Genomic DNA, 20,068 nt, shown 5'->3' with positions numbered 1-20,068 from the left:
GTTTTTAGGTGTGACTGGCTTTTTTGTAAACCAAATAGTCCAGATTTACATTTGAAATGTGAGAAAATGTGAGCCCTGTGACCAATATAGGATATTACAAACTACAGAAAGAAGTCAAAGAAATAAGAAGCAGATAAGGGCCCTTCCCTACCTTGCTTTCTCAGTGGCAATTGTCTCAGTGGCTTCACCCTTAACATATTCCTATTTAGAATCCAAACATGGCTTATCAGTCTGTATACACAAGGCTTTTTAATGTAAGTATGATTTTACTAGGTGTATGATGATCTAGGAGGAAACTGGCTGCAAACATCCTATTGCATTGATTGCCACATATGGCCGGGGACTGGGGAGATATTACTTTACCTCCAAATGTAAAATACTTATTGGCCTCTTTTGTAACTGACAAAAGAATCCTTTGAAATCAGTTGTGAAAATCATCAAATGTAGTTGTGTGTCCCCATTAAAGCTCTGTCATGTGCAGATATGTATGACCTTGATGAATCTTGCAAGAAAAAAAATAGAGGGGGAGATTTGCTAAAACTGGTGCACACAGAATCTGGTGCAACTATGCATAGTAACCAATCAGCTTCCAGGTGTTATTTTCAAAGCGGAATTGAACAAGATGAAGCTAGAAGCTGATTGGTTATAATATAGTCCAACAGACAAGCAAGAACAAAGCTATAAAGTTCCACATCCATTCTATCTTCAGCCCTGTAATAATTCAAAATAGCATTTTAGACACAAGACACTTTGCATGTTTAACATGCTGGTGAGACCCACAAACCATCAACTTTGTTTCTGGATAATGCTGATAACATGTGAAGCAGATTTACTGATGATCCACAATGTACAGTAAATGGCACAAGTTGTCCAACACAGTTGTGTGCCAAACATCAAGACACAATGAGGGAGATTTACTGAAACTGGGGAGTTCAACATCTGGTGTAGCTGTGCAAGGCAGCCAATCAGCTGAGAGCTGTACCAGATTTTGCACTCTCCAGTTTCAGTAAATCAACCCCATTGTGTCTTGATGTTTGGCACACAACTGTGTTGGTACCAAAAAATGTAATTATAAAAAATGACTGATTCCTTTAGATGTCCACTCTAATCTATTTCCTTTAGTCCAATCTTATTTTCATAAAAGCCCCTTAAAATGTTTCACATAGGAACAGTAGGGTTGATTTACTAAAACTGGAGAGTGCAAAATCTGGTGCAGCTGATCAGCTTCCAGGTTCTTTTGTCAAAGCTTAATTGAGAAAGTTGAAGTAAGGCCTCTTTCACACCTGCGGACCGTATGTCCGCTTCTTCATCCATCCGTTTGCGGATGAAAAAGGGACATACATTGGTCCCTATAAGATCGGGTGACCCCCGATCTCGTCCGCCTCCGCAATGATCCGATTCTGCAGACGGAAGAAAACCCTATTTTTCCTTCCGTCTGCGGATCGGATGAACACGGACATATGGTCCGTGTTCATCTGATCCCCACATAGGGGGAGCGGAGAAAAGACAGGGCGGTCCCTGCACAGTGTGCGGGGACCGCCCTGTCACCCGCCGGCTCAGCGGGGATTAACGGATCGATCCCCGCTGAGCATACGGAGCATACTGATCCGCCCCGTGTGAAAGGGGCCTTAGAAGCTGATTGACTGCCATACACAGCTGCACCAGATGTTGCACCCTCCAGTGTTAGTAAATCAACCCCACTGTAACATATGAAAGTAGGAGACAGTGAAGTACTATGGCCCTTTTTTAATTCATATCACAGTTTTGGTATGTTGAACCCCTACTGTAAGATCATATGATATGCAGTCCACTATGTGTGTGTAAAGATGAGAATAAGTGTGTGCCATGTCATGCTCCAGCTATATAGATCGTCCTTGTTGAAGAGCGCAGCATTATGGAACTGTGATGCTGGGAGCTCCATTCTTCCTACACAAGTAATCTGAGTAACTGCATTTCTGAAATGGTTGTCATATTTTGGGTTTTCTGTAAACATATGTGAGATATTCAACAAGGGAGGGGGGTTTGTCATGGTGCTGAATTTCCCTCACCTATATTACCTGATTATCTCTCAGGCACAACATTTTCTCCCAGATTATTTACTTTAAAGCTTATAGCTGAACTGCAGGCAAGTATTTAAATACACAGTTGAGTGCATATATGGAAACTGTTTTGCACGTCAAAGCATTTATAAATCTGTTCAGCCAGTCTTATGATACCCACGCCTAGGCAGGGTTCACACTTTATTCCTTCCTGAGATTTGCAGCATCTTTGTCCTCTTTTCCTCCAGCCTGTTCAAAAATATATCTGCATCACCACCTGTGTCCAAATGATATCAGGAAATATAAGTAATTTTCCTGCCTAGGAAGTGTCAGAGGTGCATGAATCACTGAACTGGGTGACCAGAATTACAAATTATTTGGCAGTAAACGAGTAAACATACTTGTATTTGATCAATATACTGTATATAAACAGTACTGTATTCTGTATTTCTCTCTCTCTCTCTCTCTCTCTCTCTCTCTCTCTCTCTGTATATATATATATATATATATATATATATATATATATATATATATAGTAGCTAGGGAGATTTGGGACTTTGTATGAAGTATGCGGCCGAGTTGGCCATGTGAACGTGTATATATATATATATATATATATATATAAAGTATATATTTCAGCGTGGTGCAGTCTGGAGAGTCAGTTCAAGTAGTTCAATTAATTTTGTTGAAAGAAATCTACAAAAGAGACTGTGTATTTATCTACATGTCTATAAAAAAAACCTCAAACAAATATATTTTTATGAAGCTTGTATCCAAACAGTACATCATCCAATTCACTGCACTCGATCTTTTATTGTAAACCAAAGTACAGTAGTTCTCTAGTCTGAGGGACATTAAATGTGTCCAGCATGTTATTCACAAAAAATGCAGAAGTGTAGGAATTTATTATATATATTTTTTAGAATAGCCACCAGTCAGATAGGTTACCTGTAATGATGGCTACCCTATGCCCAGATTGCTGCTGTTTACTATACAAATCGTAGTTTCCCCTTGATACTACCTACAGCACTCTCCTTCCAGTGCTGCAACTGAGAGTTTTGGCTCTCATACAGTGAAGGGATGCAGTGTTATGCCCACCCCTCTTTCCCCCTTCCCCCCTTATCCTTTTATTGTATTTTTATGACAAAATGCAAGGTCTTCTGTCAATAAACGAGGGGAAGGGAAGAAGAAGGGTGGGTAAACGACAGAATCTCCCATTGTCCATTCAAAGGAAGCCTTGCATTCTGTGATAAATACACAAGGCTTCTTGTGAATGGACAAGGGAATATAAGGGAGCAGGAATACAACTGCATGCCTTAACTGATGGGGCCCACACACGATCGGTTTGGTCTGATGAAAACGGTCCATCAGACCGTTCTCATCGGATTGACCGATCGTGTGTACGCGGCATAAGTCACAGCACTGGAAGAAGTGTTCTGTGTGAGGTATCAGTGTGAATGAAACTAAAGCTGTCCAAACATGGATCAAAATTTGGCCAGTTCAGCATGGACTGGCCAAATTTTGATCCATGTATGGCTGTTCTTGTTTATGAGAAATTGTTTTGTTGATTGACTTCTGATGAATGGGATTGCTTGAAAATTTCAGTTTGATCAGTGCCGCAGCCAATAGGCTGCCCTGCTGATCAATGTATTCTGAAAACGGGGAGGCCAGGGAGTCTCCCTGCTGTCAGAATACAATGACACAGCAGGCAGGATTCCTGCATCCACACTAAATCTGTGAATGGGGCAATTGGGTCAGTTTTTTTCATTCAGTCCATCTGGCTGATTGAAAAAAACTGACCTGTATATGAGCAGCTTAAGATTTGTACAGTAAACAGCAGCAATTTTGGCATAGAATATTCATAATTTGACTTGTGGCTTGTTGAGATTTGCTTTAAAGAAAGCTTATAATGAGAGAAATATGGAGGCCGCCATTGCTGACTTCTCTGTCTGAAAATGGAAGTTGCCTGGTTGTCTTGGTAATGGATTGGGTTCAGTACTTTCACTCTCACTTACCCGCACAGGCATGCAGATCAGGAGTTCTGACTTTACCTGGACTTTCATTTATCACAAAATACTGAACCCACAGACAGTCAGGCAACTAGCTCCCCTTTCAGAAAGAGGCCAGTAATGGTAGCCTCCATAGTTTTATCAGCACAGGTTTCCTTTAAACCCATCTGTCCAAACCCCAAATAAGAGCCAATCAACTCAAACCCATAATCCCTACCTTTCTAATTGTCAATAAATACTAAACATAATTAGGAGATATATTGTTAGTATGAAAGGAGTATGGGGAATCTAGAAATAGTCTGTGTATTATTTTAGATGTGATCATTGCAGTACTTGAATCCCCATGTCAACACTAAAGTTGGAAAGATAAAGGAAAGAAAACCAGAGCAGCTTCACAGCATTCTTCTCAGAGGTGTTTATACCAGCACCTATGAAGCGCTTAAACACACCTTAACATAAACACAGGGTTACATGGTTGGGTGAGTTCCATCATTTTTCTGTTAACCATTCTAACACTGTATGGATTTCTGTCAGTCAGTCATTACATTGTGAGGAGATACAGGTCTCTCGATCATCTCTATGTGTAATGACTTGCTGTACACCCAGTCATCAGCCACTGAACATGTTTTGCCTCTCATTGAGTGCAAATCTGCGTTACCCAAAAAAAAAAAAAAAAAAGCTAATCCTTCAGGTGTGGTGCTGAAATACTTGCTTTATGAGGTGAAGTGCAGCTTATTCTGTCTTTATCTGAATCCACAAGTGTGAACCAACAGCTTCCAAACCACAGTGAACAAACAGTGGCGTTTAAGTGCTGTGAGAGGCGTTTGTTTAAGAAACTGTGGTTTAACAGTAAAGACTTCCCATCAATATAAACAGCTGTGATTCTGACAGAACGAATAAAAGCAATGTGCACACATACGCATCCCGTACAGAGTCAACAGCCTGTACAAATAGCTGGGATTTTTATTTTTATTTGTCAGATATTCTCAAAGCAACCTTCAAAGTCCTCTCAAACTCTATATCCATCCATATGTAGATGCCTCGGTAGATCCTATAAAATAGGATGTGTGCCTGCTTACTTTTATCAACTGCAGGACATGCTATAGAAAGTGAGGATAAATGGAGGTGTCCCCCATGGTGGCCATACAGCTGCTCCTTCAGTTTTCAAAAAAAATATTTTTTATTAGAACTATAGAATCACACTGGTTGCTATGCCAGTTCAATGCATATAGGCCATTTTCTGATACTTTCATGATCAGATGGCCAGACTCTGATACTGATCAGCAGGCCAGGGCCACCGAAAATTGCAGGCTTCACTTTAGATTTATTACTTCTTTACATTGATTCAGCATGCTGTGAGGAGCAACGTTTGCATTTGTCATCACTCATTTTGAAAGGAAAGATATGAAACTTGTAAAGTAAGCAGTGTAGAGAACATTTCAGAGGTAATGTAGGGTCTGAAAATCCAGTCAGACAGCAAAGTAATGGGGGTGTTAATTGTAGCACCACATCTATTCTTGAAAATTACAGCAAAAAAAGGTACAGTTTGTTAGCCCCTTCTCTGGTGTTGTCAGGTCAGCCTTAACTACGGTAGTATGATGCATGTAAAATACCTAAACTAGGACAATTGCAGACCAATGTAGAATTTATCTTAAGACACTAGAACTTGTAGATGAAAACCTGACTCATGTTCTGCTTTCACTTCTCAACTTCCAGTCTGTCTGTCACCATTAATAGTGTATGATACTCTGAGATGTTGATTTATAGCTTTACAGGGGTGCTTAAACATTTCTAGCAACTTAAAGTGACACTAAACTATGGTTTCAAAAGAAACAATTCTATTCCAATATGTATTCTTACCTTTTGAAAGGTACCTTCTATTGCTCACCATCCCCTCCAAATCACCAAATTCCTTAACTATTTGCTGCTGTGATCTGACTTCCTGTTAGAGGTTGGCTACGTCCATTCCCCATGGTCCCACTTTATGTAGGAACGTAGCTACCCTCTCTCATTCACTCCTGACATGGACTAAGGACTATGGGATTTGTAGCATACATAAAGCACTGTACACGACTGCAAATAACATGCACTGTTCATTCCGAATAAAAGGGGAGGTTCCAGAGTTCACAGAGGACATTACATGGAGGCAGAAAAACAGAAGAAACAATTTCATGAAAGACAGATTACAAGCTATTATGTAGTGCACATTTAATGGATTATTTTTGTAGGATAAGAATATAGTTTGGTGTCACTTTAATTTAAGCTAAATAAAAATACTTAGTTTATTACTCCTAGACCTAAAGTGTAACGGCAGCCATTACTTTTTTTTTTTTATTGTTAGAGTAGGGAAGAATTAGAAGTCTTGTTGGTTTTTGATTCTATTTTGGACTGCTATTTATTTATTACAGGTACTTATAAAGCACCGACAAATTACGCAGTGCTTAACATATACAGTATAGTTTACATTCACATCAGTCCCTACCCTCAAGGAGCTTACAATCTAAGGTCCCTAACTCGCATTCATACATACACATACTAGGGCCACTTTATCAGCATGTCTTAGGACAGTAGGAGGAAACCAGAGTGCCCAGAGGAAACCTGCGCAGGCACTGCTCTAGGCAGGTAGTGCCATGTTCGGGATTTAAACAGATAGTCCTAGTGCTGCCTGGCAGAGGCACTAAACACTGTGCAATATTTTCCATTGCTTAAACTGGCCATACATAACCTGAGTTTTGGCTAAAAATAGGCACCACCTGGCTCCATAAAAGTAAATTTTTCATTGATTGAGGAATCTATAGGAAATCTTTGCATGTAGGGTTAGCTTTACTGTCTGGATAAGTAGTTTTGCCACAAAAAGAAAGAATGCCGTTGGATAGCTTGCTACAGATGGAGGCTGTACAAGACAAAATCATTACCATATATTCCTCTATCCAACATGCGTGGATGGAAGAATCTGCACTTCTGGCAATTATATTGAAGCAGCCACAGCACTAATGGCTGCTTGAATATCCAAAAGGTGACAGTTTGGCCAACAATTTCCCACTCAGCTCCTTCGATTTTTCAATGAAGTTTTGTTGAGCTGGGTGGTGCTGACCGGGCCACCCACAGCTTGAATTTCAAGCTCTGTATGGCTAGGTTAAGATTAAGTATAGTCAAGCAACTAATAAAGGATTATACATGGTTTGGGTAATGAAAGAAAAACAATTTTTCCAGAATAACCAAACTGAAAAGGTCTTCCCTTATTAATAAAAGGAGATCACAGGGGGCTAGAAACAAAGCACCTGAGAAGAAAGCCATGCACCCCATTGTGATTGGATATCAGGAAAAGCATCTGCTGCTCCATGTGTGAAAGATACAAAAGAGTATCCCTGCATCCTTTCAGACATGCATACCATCTACTATTCCTAAAAAAGCTAGACTTCAAAAGTTATAAGGTTTTTACTTAAAGTTTTAACTCTCATCAAGCCATTTAACCAAAGTCACATGCCTTGGATGTTGGTCATATGAGCAGTATTTAAAGCAGACCTGTTAGTCATTATTTATCCATCCCATGAATATCGTTACCAATGGAATATAGGTTTGCTTTAACCTAAACACTCTTATACACCCATAGTCTTCTACAACTGTGCATACTCAACACAGGCATGCACTGAGTTCTTTACATTTCTCAGCTCATCTAGCTCTGCTACAAAACTATCCAAAGTCATAGGATGGTAATCACTCAATCACCAACAGATTGGGAAAAGTTTGCATGTTCTGTGACCTCTGCAAACACCTCATGACTGAAGCCTTGTACACATGACTGAGAATCTCGTCAGGAAAAACCTGTCGTTTTCCCTGACGAGGTTCTTGGCAAGAAACTCTTGCTCGCGGAGTGTACAGACTTTCGTTTCAAAAGAACCACGGTTCTCTTGAAAGGAAAGAACGTGGTGACGTCATCACGTACGATGAGCATGCGCTCGTCACATTTGGTGCTGTCGCCGCCATCTTGCTTCACCCTACCTATGCCGTGGAAGCTACCGCACATGCGTCCAAGTCATTTCGAGCATGCGCGGGTTTCCATGGCGACAGGTAAGTATACACACTCTTGGGTTTCTCGTCGGGAAACAGGCCGACAAGAATCTCGACGAGAAAAAAGAGAGCAGGTTCTCTTTTTTTCTCGTCGATATTCTGGCCAGATTTCCAGACGAGAAACCTGAATGCCTCGTACACACAAACGGGATTCTCGGCAAGAAGCAGTTTTCTTGCTGGCTTTTGCCGAGAAAACCGGTCATGTGTAAGAGGCTTTACTCTTTGTTACTGTTTTTCTGAGAAAAAGGTTGGCACCGGAGTTGTCTGCTCAATACTAAACCACACATACCCAGCTGAGGTGTGCATGTTTTTTACAAATAATCTTAAGAATGATAATTTTCTGCCCATTATCTGATTTCTATGAGCACAAATCTGTTATTCACTTTGACTGCTTTCTAATCAGCCAGCTCATGAGTTTATTGGGGTCTGTGGGAAAGGGAACTTCATAAAAATCTGCTCTAACAATCAAACTGGGACATTTTCTAGCGCTAAAATGCTGTTGTTTAAGGACATAACTTATTTTTCTTCTTTCAGGAGTGTACTGTAGAGGCCATTCTAGGGAAACTAGGATTTTAAAGTTAACACTTCCAGTGCTGTGCGATGCTAGTGTATATTGGGATATTCATTCTTAAAATAGGTTGCCCTTTAATGCTGAAATATACAAGAGGTTAAGGAATGTTTGTTGGGTAAATATGTGAAAAATATGTTTTAAATACAATCTATAATAATAACCCTTTTGGCGAAGACATGGTTAATTTAGGACAACTTAGCATTTTCTGGCAGGCCTACCTGTCACTAACTGAACAGGCCTGCTAGATGTCCTTTGAAGACTGCTGCCATGCAGACACACAGGGGAGGAAGGTTCAGGTTACAGAGGAGCTTGGACAGGGATGATTAATTACAGCAGCGTCTGCCACCAGCCAAAACACAAGCAAAGGGCTTCATTTTGTTTTGTGTTTCCTCCATACTACCCTGTGCCCTTGACAAAAAGGTCACTTACCGACATGGGAATTTTTGGTCCATTCTTTAGAGGATTTTTAACCTGTCATTTTATGAGGGACAAAGAGTATAGATACCCGTCAATATGGTGCAAATGTGTTCATTGTGACAATTTCATGACCTCAAATGTTGTAGGATGATTGTTGGCTGCAGCAGAAATCTTACTAAGATAAGAATGAACAGTGATATACTGATTTAGCTAATGATGTGCTAAGATTCAAACTTCACCCACGCTCCAGTGCATGGCAGAATGTTATAAACTTTAATTTTGCAGCAAGTAAACTAATTTCCAGTCATATAAATTTGTTAGTGAGCATATTGATTCTTGGCAATCATTTGGAGAACTGGCAAACACTGAATTTTCCACCCTAACTATCTCCCTATCAGAAGCATAACGAAGTACCGGATGCCATCCTAAACCGAATGATGCCCTTGATAAGTGCTTATCACACCTGCCAAGAGTCAGAAATGTTTTATTGAGAACAACAGTTTATTACACACAGGATCATGGCAAAGCATTTATCTTGTGTTGGCGCACCATGTCAGATCAAACACAGACTACAGCATCTGGTCACATCTTAAGTCGTAGACTTATTCATTTAATTGACAAGGGACCTTTCCAGAAAGCATCAGGTCAAGGAAAGAAGTTGTCTGAAGGCAGACATACTGCAATAGATTCTGCACCCAGGACCAGTGGATGAGCACTCAAAGACCCCAAACATTGGTGCAAATTATGAAAAGGGACCATTTTTACATCATAAAGACTTTAACAGAGGCAAATGAAAGGATAAAGAACCATCTCTGCTGTAGTATTCTATGCAGAATGAAATGTGGGCACAGTGCTAGTAAACAAAGTAGTAACAGAAGGAATGTGTGGGCCACATGCCCTCCTGAGCCAGTGAAAAGTTGCACCCTCTACTCCTCCTAATACTTTCTATGACGATTTTAAGACAGCATTAGAGAGCTGTTTTTTGGCCAAGAGAATAACTTCCATGTATGTCTTGTGCTGGCTCTGCCAGTGCTGAATGGGATGGCAGTGTTGCTTTATCCTAGCATCCTAGTCACTTAAAAAATGAATGAAAACCTGGATTTCACTAGTCTGATCAGACAGCCAATTGCACAGACATCGTTTAGCACAGCAGCTGAAATTAGTACTGGCAGATTTTAGAGTCTCGTGCAAAAAAAAAAAAAAAAAAGCAAAAACATGTAAATAAAATATCTAATGGAAGGAATGAATTGGGATATGATATTATATTCTAAGCTGATAATAAACCTTTAAATGTGCCAGGGATAGCTGTGGAACAGCTGAGCAAGCCTGCCAATCACTGTGAGAATGTAGAGTGGTAACTGTGAAAGATGCTCAGCTTCTCACTTCTAACAAATCTGTAAATATGACTGCAGAGGCCCATTACTATCAAATCTGCAACGCTTCAGAATGTGTGTGCTTCATTGTAACTAACTCAGAAATTAGGAGGTTTAATGTTTGTATGGGGTTACTGAGCCCATCAGGAACACGAGCCAGGGATGTTTTTTTAATAAATTACAGTGATAAAGGTGTCCGTGTTCACAGGGGCCGGCTATATTTTAGGCTGTCCAGCTGGTTTTTACACAGCATATTGTGCCACAGCCTGCACTGGCTGCTATGTTAAATATATTCACAACTAATGTTTGGCTGCTGTTCAGTTAAAGCACCAGACTTGTTTTCTTAGGCCTACAGTCTTAGAAGCTTTATGGGTCTCATTTATAAAACTAGAGAAAGGAAGGTAGATGCGTTGCCTATAGCATTCAATCTGATCCTGGCTCCAGTGAGCATAAGATAGAGAAATGTAAAGCTAGTTAGTCCCTACTCTTTATAAACCTCCAACCCCAAATTAGGCAAACAGCAATGTACAGAATGCCCATTGCAACCAATTAAAATATTTAAAAAGGGGGATATAATTAGTATAGATACATCTTTAATGGTCATCACCAAATATGTTTGTCAATTATCTATAAGTTACCGTACATTGCTCCTCTCAATCTATGCATCGCTGTGATCAATACACCTATATTCTCTATGTGAGTTTTCAGTGAAGTGGTCAGATTAGAACATGAACATAATCAGATGTCACCGACCCATTCCTATTATCAAATGACTTATCATCCGACGCACTGGAGCATACAGTCATACACTTTAATATGAAAGGTTACAAGCAGCATTCAATTTACGCAGAGAAGGAGTAAAGAAAGTGTGTCTGGTACTTTGTAAATAAGGACTGTTCCTTTAAATATAGAATGAGAAAAAAAAACATGACAGATGGCACAGAGTGGGGAATGGTGGAATGGTGAGCCTGTTTCCCAGCAGAGGCAAGAGACGTGAAGGAAGGGAGCAGAGAATGATGGAGGAATGGAGAGAGGGGAGAGCAGAGGGATGGATGCTATAATTAACTGCAAGTGCCTCAAACATGTGAACAGGGGAAAAGGAGGAGTGCTGTGCCGCATGCTGGTCTTTGAAGTAGGAAGTCCCAGAGATCGCTAGAGGAAACCTGTCAGATCTCACAGGTTCCACTATCAGAGATTTCTGTAGAGCTTTACACTTCAAACCCGCTGTATTCACCTCACAATCATCCTTTCATTGCTGAATCTCACTCTGATGGGGCTTTCCAATCTCTTCTACACAGACATATAATGGCTGTTCTTGTACTGAACATTAGAGTGTGAGCTCCCAGGGGGAAGCAGCAATTGTGGTTGTGTTGCTGGCCTGCACAAAAGCAAAATCAATGGTACCAAACAAACAAACAAACAAACACGGCAATAAATACATAAAATAATAGAACGAAGCCAGAGATCTTGTCACACAAATCTAATCTTCAATAAGAACCATACGTATCTAAAATGGCCATGAGCTTCAGAAAACATTATGCCTCTTTACATGTAACAAATACTTTTGATTGTGTCCCTGCTGCTAGATATAGGTGCACTGATTTGAACTTTATGTTCTCTACTCTATGTGCTGCCCCGGACTAATTCTCTGCTTGTTAAAATTCAGCTCCAAACAATGGAAACTTTTCCCCTTCTGATCCAGAATGAAATGCATTGTCAACCCTAATAAGGCAATGGGCAGGGAAGGGACAGTACCATCATTTGTGAGACTTTTATTTCATTTTTGGACAGGGATTGAAACTTCCATCAAGTTTTCATACCATTTGTTACCATTTGTGTCTCTGTTGGTGAGATTTCTCTGCACTTAATGTTAGGAAAGGAAGTGATAGGAAGGCGTTTTAATTGGGATGCAAACAAAACACATTGTTATTACTGTCTATGCTTTCCTGTCCTGGTATCAACATCACCAGACATTTTTTGCACAGGCAACACCGGGACAGGGTGTAAAAGAAAATCTCCCTAGCGGGCTCACAAACTGAGTAAAAAAAAAAAAATGGAGGATAGACAGAGCTTCAGATATGCAATCCAAGCTTTACTGAAGTTCCTTCAGGGGCATGGAAGATTCCCTTTCTCAAGTTCCAAAAAAATATATTGAAGTGGCACTGGGGCTTCAAAGCTAATTTGTTCTGGAGCATGAAAGAATGAATCATTTGATGAGCAAACTTTCTCTTGTTAGGCTGCTCACAAGAAACAAGGCCCCCACAGTAGGTACCTAGAAAGGGACTTAAGACATATATAAAAAGAACAAGTGCCAAAACAATTGTTAGAAAAGCCCAAAAAGCTTTAATTGTTCTAAATAATTATCAAACAACAGCCAACGTGTTTCAGGGGAAAACACTCTCTCCCTTCAGCAAGGCTCGATGATATTTGCAAGTGTTTGAAAAGACTTTGGGAAGCAGATGCCAAATAATTCTTACTGTATAAAACTAAATCAGTTTGGCAGAATGATACCAGTAAATTGATTGCAACAAGGTTTGTTGTAGCCATTTTACTAGAATAATGCTGTTTTATGATCATTTTATGAACAATTAAAGCACTTATGGACTCTTCTAACCATTGATCTGACACTTCTGGTGTTTGTATGTACTTTAGGTCCTTTTTTTTAAAGTGTCAGTTACCTCGAAATATAGTTTCTCCTATTTCATAAGCCTCACACCCAAATAGTTTTTTGTTGGTGTTTTAGTTAGTGCAGCAGGAATTATTGTTAACTGACAGAATTTTTTTATCTAAAAAACATAAGACAGTGTTTTACTCTGGACATAGAGTTCAGAGTAAAACAGTTGTAGAAAGACTGCAGGCATCAACATCTTTGTATTTTCCACAATGGTCACCACCCCTAATATAACAATAGTCATTACACATATAAATATGAAAAATCACATATTTATAGTAAGCAATTGCAGCTTCAAAGCCACCCCTAAGGAACCTCTTAATACAGGATATAACAACCTCACAGCTTTTACAATATGTGCTCCAAGATAGGATCCACCGGAGCAAGACCCAGAACATCTAACCAGGGGGACCAGAGTTTGTGAAATTTCCCTGTATAACCTCTATGCTGGTGAATACATTTTCCAAGTCTTATGGTATCTCCAAATGGTGATCCATTCCTTTACTGTGGGAGAACTGACAGAAATGTTAACTCTTCCATACTCTGGAAGAGTTAAATGGAGTAAGGCTGGAGTTAAAAGTCACTAAGCTGTTCCTCATTGTGTTCCCCATTGCATGGAAAATAGGTAAACACATTTGTAGGTAGCATTTAGTGTTTATAATATAATATTCTGCCTTTTTATTAGACTGGAGTTTCCCTTTAAACTATCTACATAATTACAGTGAAAAGTGCTGTATAATATCAGGTGTGAATGGCACAAGCCAACTATACTTGCCAGGCTGACTGTGCAGACAGTTGCACTAGATAAGAATATGTCAACTTGTGAATGGATCTCAGCCCTTTCATTGCTGCAGCCTCAAATATTCATACAGTCATAAAAACAAGTGCAAACAATATCAATGCCGACAATTACTGCCAGTTGTAGATGCCAAATAAAAATCTGTATGTTTCTACTGATGCACCAAACACAAGGAAGGCCACATCACAGGGAAAAATAAAACCTGCAGTACATTACATAAAACTACAAGGCTGTACTTAGCCTAATGATGTCATTAGCCTGTAGGTGAGAAGGGCAGCTCCAGAATTCCCAATGTCCAATTAGCAACCACCATTTGTTTTTCCAACTCCTTTTCTTATGGTGAATATGTCTTGATTTTGAGACTAAAAATAGAAAATACAGGACTCTCTGCAGCTCAAGTAAAACATAAATGTTTTTCTTCATCTGATGGATTGCCTAATAGGACCTGGATCTTAAAGGGGTTGTAAAGGTACAATTAATTTTTCATAAATAGCTTCCTTTACCTTAGTGCAGTCCTCCTTCACTTACCTCATCTTTCGATTTTGCTTTCAAATGTCCTTATTTCTTCTGAGAAATCCTCACTTCCTGTTCCTCTGTCTGTAACTCCACACAGTAATGCGAGGCTTTCTCCCTGATGTGGAGTGTCGTGCTCGACCCCTCCCTTGGACTACAGGAGAGTCAGGATGCCCACTAACACACATCTCCTTTCTCTATCTGCAGCGTAGAGAGCGTCCTGACTCTACTGTACCTTTACAACCCCTTTAAGCATGTAGTGTATTATCTTCTATACAGAGTTTTAATGTTTCATTTCTGTGTTAGATTCGTGCGTACAAAAGTTAGTTTTCTTTTAAAGATAGTCAATGTAATGCATAGCTTTTGATTCAGAGATTTTCGAGTATCTTAGAAAATGGCTACTATAAACTCCTAATATCACAACTAAATGACCTGTTGACAGCAGTCCTCAATTTGGTGGTACTGCTTGCTTTTATATGGCAGCTTATGAACCCCCTTACCAAATATCTATACACATCTGACATCACTTTTTTTTAAGGTATAACTCCAGATAACCAATTCCTTTACAGATGTGCATTACTTTCCCTGTAATGAGAAGTTAAGAAGGACAAGCAGAAGATGTTAGGATCCCACCAAAAGGGGCTGAAGCTGATATAAACAGCTCTTGTAGGCTCACTTGAGAAAGAAATGTACAATGCTTTGCCTGATGAGGGAACATTTAGCTTAAATCCTAAGTAAGTGGTGTCTTTGTGACTGAAGACTTCCTGCTTCTGTCCATGATTAAATATGTGTTCTGTGGGGAAAATAGAAGAGCACTTGACGGGGAAAAAGTGGGGATGCTTGAGAGGCTAATTGAGTGAATGGAAGGCTCATTGGAATTAGAGAAGAAAGCCTGCCCCCCTCCCTTTCCATGGGCACAACGAGTACTTGGAGTGTAGGTCAGCACATTGTGTACCGAAAATACCTTTCCTTTCCTGTTCTATAGCTTAATCCTGCTTCATGGGAACAGAACGGTCAGGGTATTTGATAAAGGTCCCAAATTGTTTGTAAGCATAACCTAAAGGAAAAAACCATGCCTTCCATATTATCTAGTAATGTATAGTCTAATTTGCGTCACACTTCCTAGGGAGGCCTTTTCACCCAGTACAAAATGAGCATCATCCACTTGTCAAGACTGGAGTGTCTCCTCACTCACTGTTGTCTCACAAATACAATGCTGCTAGGCCTGGCCAGCTGCACCTGTCTATGGCAGCAGATCCCGGTCTCTGCAGTTTATACACATTTGGAGCCCAGCTACAAAAGACTAATGGCTTAGCACAACACATCAATGCTGGAGGAAAAAAATGCCTATTTCAACACATTCCTAACATTAAAGGACCAGTGCCTCTAAAACACAAATTAGGATATATCAAAGATCAGTTATTAGCATTTACAGACATAGTTGTAAAGATTTTATAACATGATAGATATGATATTTAAGGTAACCTAGCTATGAAACTAAGCAGTAGCTTGATACACACAACACGCTTTCTTTAAAAAGGGTCATTTCATCCAAAAAGAACATTTCCGTATTTGATAGATGCTAAGGTGTATAAGCACCTGCCATCTCTCAGGGGCTCTGATAGTGAGATCTCTGTGCTTCAGTTTCTGGGTCTGCAAGCCTACTGTGGTCATTATGGGATCTCTGTCCCTGTTGAAATCATTTAGTTGTTTTCTCTTATTGAGAATTTAACAGGAGGTGCCAGAACATGTAAACCCTGCTTCACGCCAATGTGGCTTTGAAATCGCGCTACTTCAGCTGTATTTCAAAGCCGCAAATTAGTGCGATTTGAACCTTCGATTTCACTGTGGCTTGCAACGGCTTACACCGCTCCCGCACCGCCCCAAAGATGCTGCTTGCAGAACTTTTTTTTTCCATCCTGCAAGTGCACCGCCCCAGTGTGAAAGCACAGGCTTGAGCGGCGCTTTTTAGTCACTTTACAGGTGCTATTTTTAGAGTTAAAACACCTAAAAAGTGCCTTCAGTGTGAAAGGGGTCTAAAGCCTTGGTCACATGATCAACTGTTTGTATGCTCCATCGGACAATTGTATATAGAGACATACCTATTCTTTGTCAAAATTTAGTGGACAACAGTCTGCTGTCGGATTTTTTGATCTTGTGTACACAAGTCTGTCGGAAAAAAGTCCAAAGTACAAACATGTATGTTCGGAAGCAATGCTCACCAAACACAACATTAGCAGAAGGTGCCCAAAGGGTGGCGCTAAAGAGCTGAAAAAACACGTAGTACGTCTAGTATGTCACTACGTTTGTGTTTGCTGGCCGAAAATTGTGTGCCGTTTGTATGCAAGACAAAGTCCAGGGACACGCCCTTCGGACAAAAGTCTGACGCTTTGTCTGCGGAAAATCTGATTGTGTGTATGTTTACAAACAAAATACCTCTTGTACAGCCTGGAAATAAGGAATGGTTCTGCTGTTTCATCAGATTAGGCGACCCGTCAGAATTTGTAACGGAAGTAATGTTTTGTCCCTGCTATCTTGCTACACCCCTCACTCATATACTGTAAGGACCATGGGGATTGGCCTCACAATCTGGGGTCGCTATTAGGCCCCTATTCATTTGGGGACACCCATGCACGCCCGCCACTGATGGATTGCATTCAATCTGATGTCCTTGGGCTCGGGCAGTGTCCCGATCTGTGAGCTTCACAGCTATTGGTGCAGATGGTGCCGTCCTCTACGGCTCCACCTACCGGCGTGGCCCCCTATGACTGCGTCATCGCCCATTGTGTCATCATGGCTCGTCCCGTTTGACACAATGGGGAGGGGTATAAAAGGACCCATGTGATGGAAGCCATGTTGTTGGTGTCCCCGGGAGCCTTACAGCATCATTGACAAAGAATAGGTATGTCTCTATATACGAATGGCCTCGGACCAATGTACAGTTATCAGTTCGATCCTGACTTAATCCATTTTGCATTCTACCTTTGAAGGTCCAACTCAAAATAATTTTGTATGGACTTATACCCCCTCTCTCTCTCTGGAGTCCTTGGACCCATGGATCGTTGTTAAACGGAGGCAAGTATATTTAGTACTGGGCCTTCACTGTAGTAGTCTATACAGTCTTTGCTGACTATATGGAACCTTTTAGGGAAACATGTCATTTGTTGGCTCTGATTTTCTTTATAGAATCACAGAGCTGGCTGTCGTTCAAGTAGACAATTAATGCCGTCTGATGCATATTTAAGTGTCCAGTTTCTTAATTTTAAAGAAATTCTTTGAGTAAACATTTTTTATCTGAATATTGGTCTGTTTAAATACTTTTGATATGGAAGCATGAACTCATATGGATATGTCATATTTTGATGGAATTATAGGCTACACCTCTTGTGCATATTTTATCAATACATACCCCTCCCTGTGGGACATCCAGCTCATTTGGGCGATCGTTTTTCAGTTGGTTGGACAGGACACACAGGGCCATTGGACCATACTCCTCCCTCATGACTTGGCTGTAAATTAGCCCTAAATCCTCATCAATTTGAGGTAGGAACCAATATTAAGGGACTTTTGCCATTTTTGTGGGTGCATCCATATGCATATATACATGTTCAGTTGTCTTTTTTCTATATACAATGTAAACTTTCTCTGTGAATGAAGTAACAATATTTATCTGATATATATATATATATATATGTGTTTACGTGTTTAGTAGATGAGATTCAACATTTTTCCTGAAGAAGCCTTACAGCGAAACATGTAGAATATAAGCGTGGAAAGAGCAATTTAACATCACAAAGACGTGTTCCTTTTTTACACAATTGGATGTATTGTAATGAATTGTTTTTTTAATTATTTCTATGTAATTTAATAAAAACATATACTTTTTTATATTATTTGTGGTATGCATACTTATAGTGCACCTAACCTCCCTGGTGGTATGATTATGTCAGTTTTTGATGCTAGAATCTAGTAGACATCCAGGGTATGATAAAGTTTGAAACACAAAATCAAAAATTATAATATAATAAATAACTATAAATAATTATCCAAAATAATATTAGAATAATAATAATAAAATGTATCCAATAATGTAATCAACTCAAAAACACTGAAATGTGCTCAGTTGCAGAATTGTCGATGTCGTCACTTTCAGTGTCTGATGACGAAAACCACTTTTGACGTAAAGGGACACTTTTTGGTTGCTATGGACATTCTGCAGTTTCCCAGGCAGAAAGAACAGTATATATAATATAAAACTGCATGCAGGGCACTGAACAAAGCATTAGGGACAAAAGGGAGGTGAAATGATTTGATACAGTAATATAATCTGTAAGATTACAGTGTACTGTATGTGTTCCCGCTGGGCTCCCTCCCCATGCATCGTGCTGCTTGCAGGGAACAGAGCCCAGCATATAGTACATCGGGCGGAAGATACAGCCCCCGCACACAAAGGGAGGACATTGCAGGATCCTGAGGACAAGGTAGGTAACTTTCACAGGATACTGCGATGCAGCCCCAAGTGTGACTCGGGGTTACCGCTCTTGGTATAGAAAATTCACCCCGAGCCACACTCGGGAATACTGCTTAGAAGGTTAAAGTCCTATTCCTCTCAAACTTCATCTTCTATCTACATTTAAGGGATGTTGAGGCCATAAACATTCATGTAAATTGATTCTGGCCTTGACCACACAACCTTCCACAGTAAGGATACGGTGAGAAATTGGCAAGCAGACATCTTGTTACACCCACAGGAGTCATGCATTTCAAAAACATTTTTAACAGTAAACTCAGCTTATAAAGTGAAATACATTATTTAAAAATATGTCTGACTGTTTACGTGTTGAATTTTAAAAGTAGCGGCAAGCCTACTGATATCAAAGGTTTTCTAATCTACAGAACACTGCTGCTTTGAAAAATCAACATCAAAACAGTCTGAGGGATTTGAAAATACTGAATTTCACTATATAAGCCGAGTTTACCATTAAAAATTAGTGTGAAATGCATGACTCCGGTGGGTGTAACAAGATGTCCACTACCGCCTTCTCACTGTATCCTTACTGTGGATGAGTGAGGGGTGTAGCAAGATGGCAGCGATGGAGTCTCACTTCCATTACAAAATCTGACAGGTCACCAAATCTGACAAAAACCGCCATCACAAGTCTGCTCTCATTTTGCCATCACAATAACATCTGGAACTTGATTGGCTACAAAGGGCAAGGCATCCATTTGTCTTCATTGTTTTTCTGTAACTTAGCGCCAATGTGTCACATAAGGGAGGGGCAAGCCAGAGTCTCTACAGAAGTGGACTTTCCTCAGCAGTCTTCTGTAAGGGTCTTATAAGAAGCACTGATAGTATGTCAGGGGTTAAAGCATTATACGGATGGTACGGCCCCCAGCTGAAGTGATGTAGCAAAGAACAGCTGTGAAGTAATTCTACTAATGATGAGGATAATAAGCACATGGCAGGGTTCAGGGCTGGCTGCTGAAGCTTCACTGCTCCTGAATAGATAGAAGTCATTAAATACCCTTGATTATCTCTGACCAATATGTAATGGGTTTACAGCCCTTTCAATTAGTCAGTATTTGCCTAGGACTCATTATTTTG

At 40.1% G+C, this 20,068-nt stretch overlaps 1 protein-coding gene across 4 annotated transcripts in view; it reads right to left on the bottom strand.

The window, feature by feature from the left end:
- The window catches only part of MEIS2 (Meis homeobox 2), a 185,612-nt gene that overhangs the window by 74,531 nt on the left and 91,013 nt on the right, over nucleotides 1-20,068 (bottom strand). The gene's annotated exons all lie outside the window — the stretch shown is intronic.

Source organism: Rana temporaria, chromosome 13 (assembly GCF_905171775.1).
Source record: "Rana temporaria chromosome 13, aRanTem1.1, whole genome shotgun sequence".
In the NCBI taxonomy this organism is placed as follows: domain Eukaryota; kingdom Metazoa; phylum Chordata; class Amphibia; order Anura; family Ranidae; genus Rana; species Rana temporaria.
Note: the sequence above shows the minus strand (reverse complement) of the source record. Positions and strands in the feature narration are given on the sequence as shown.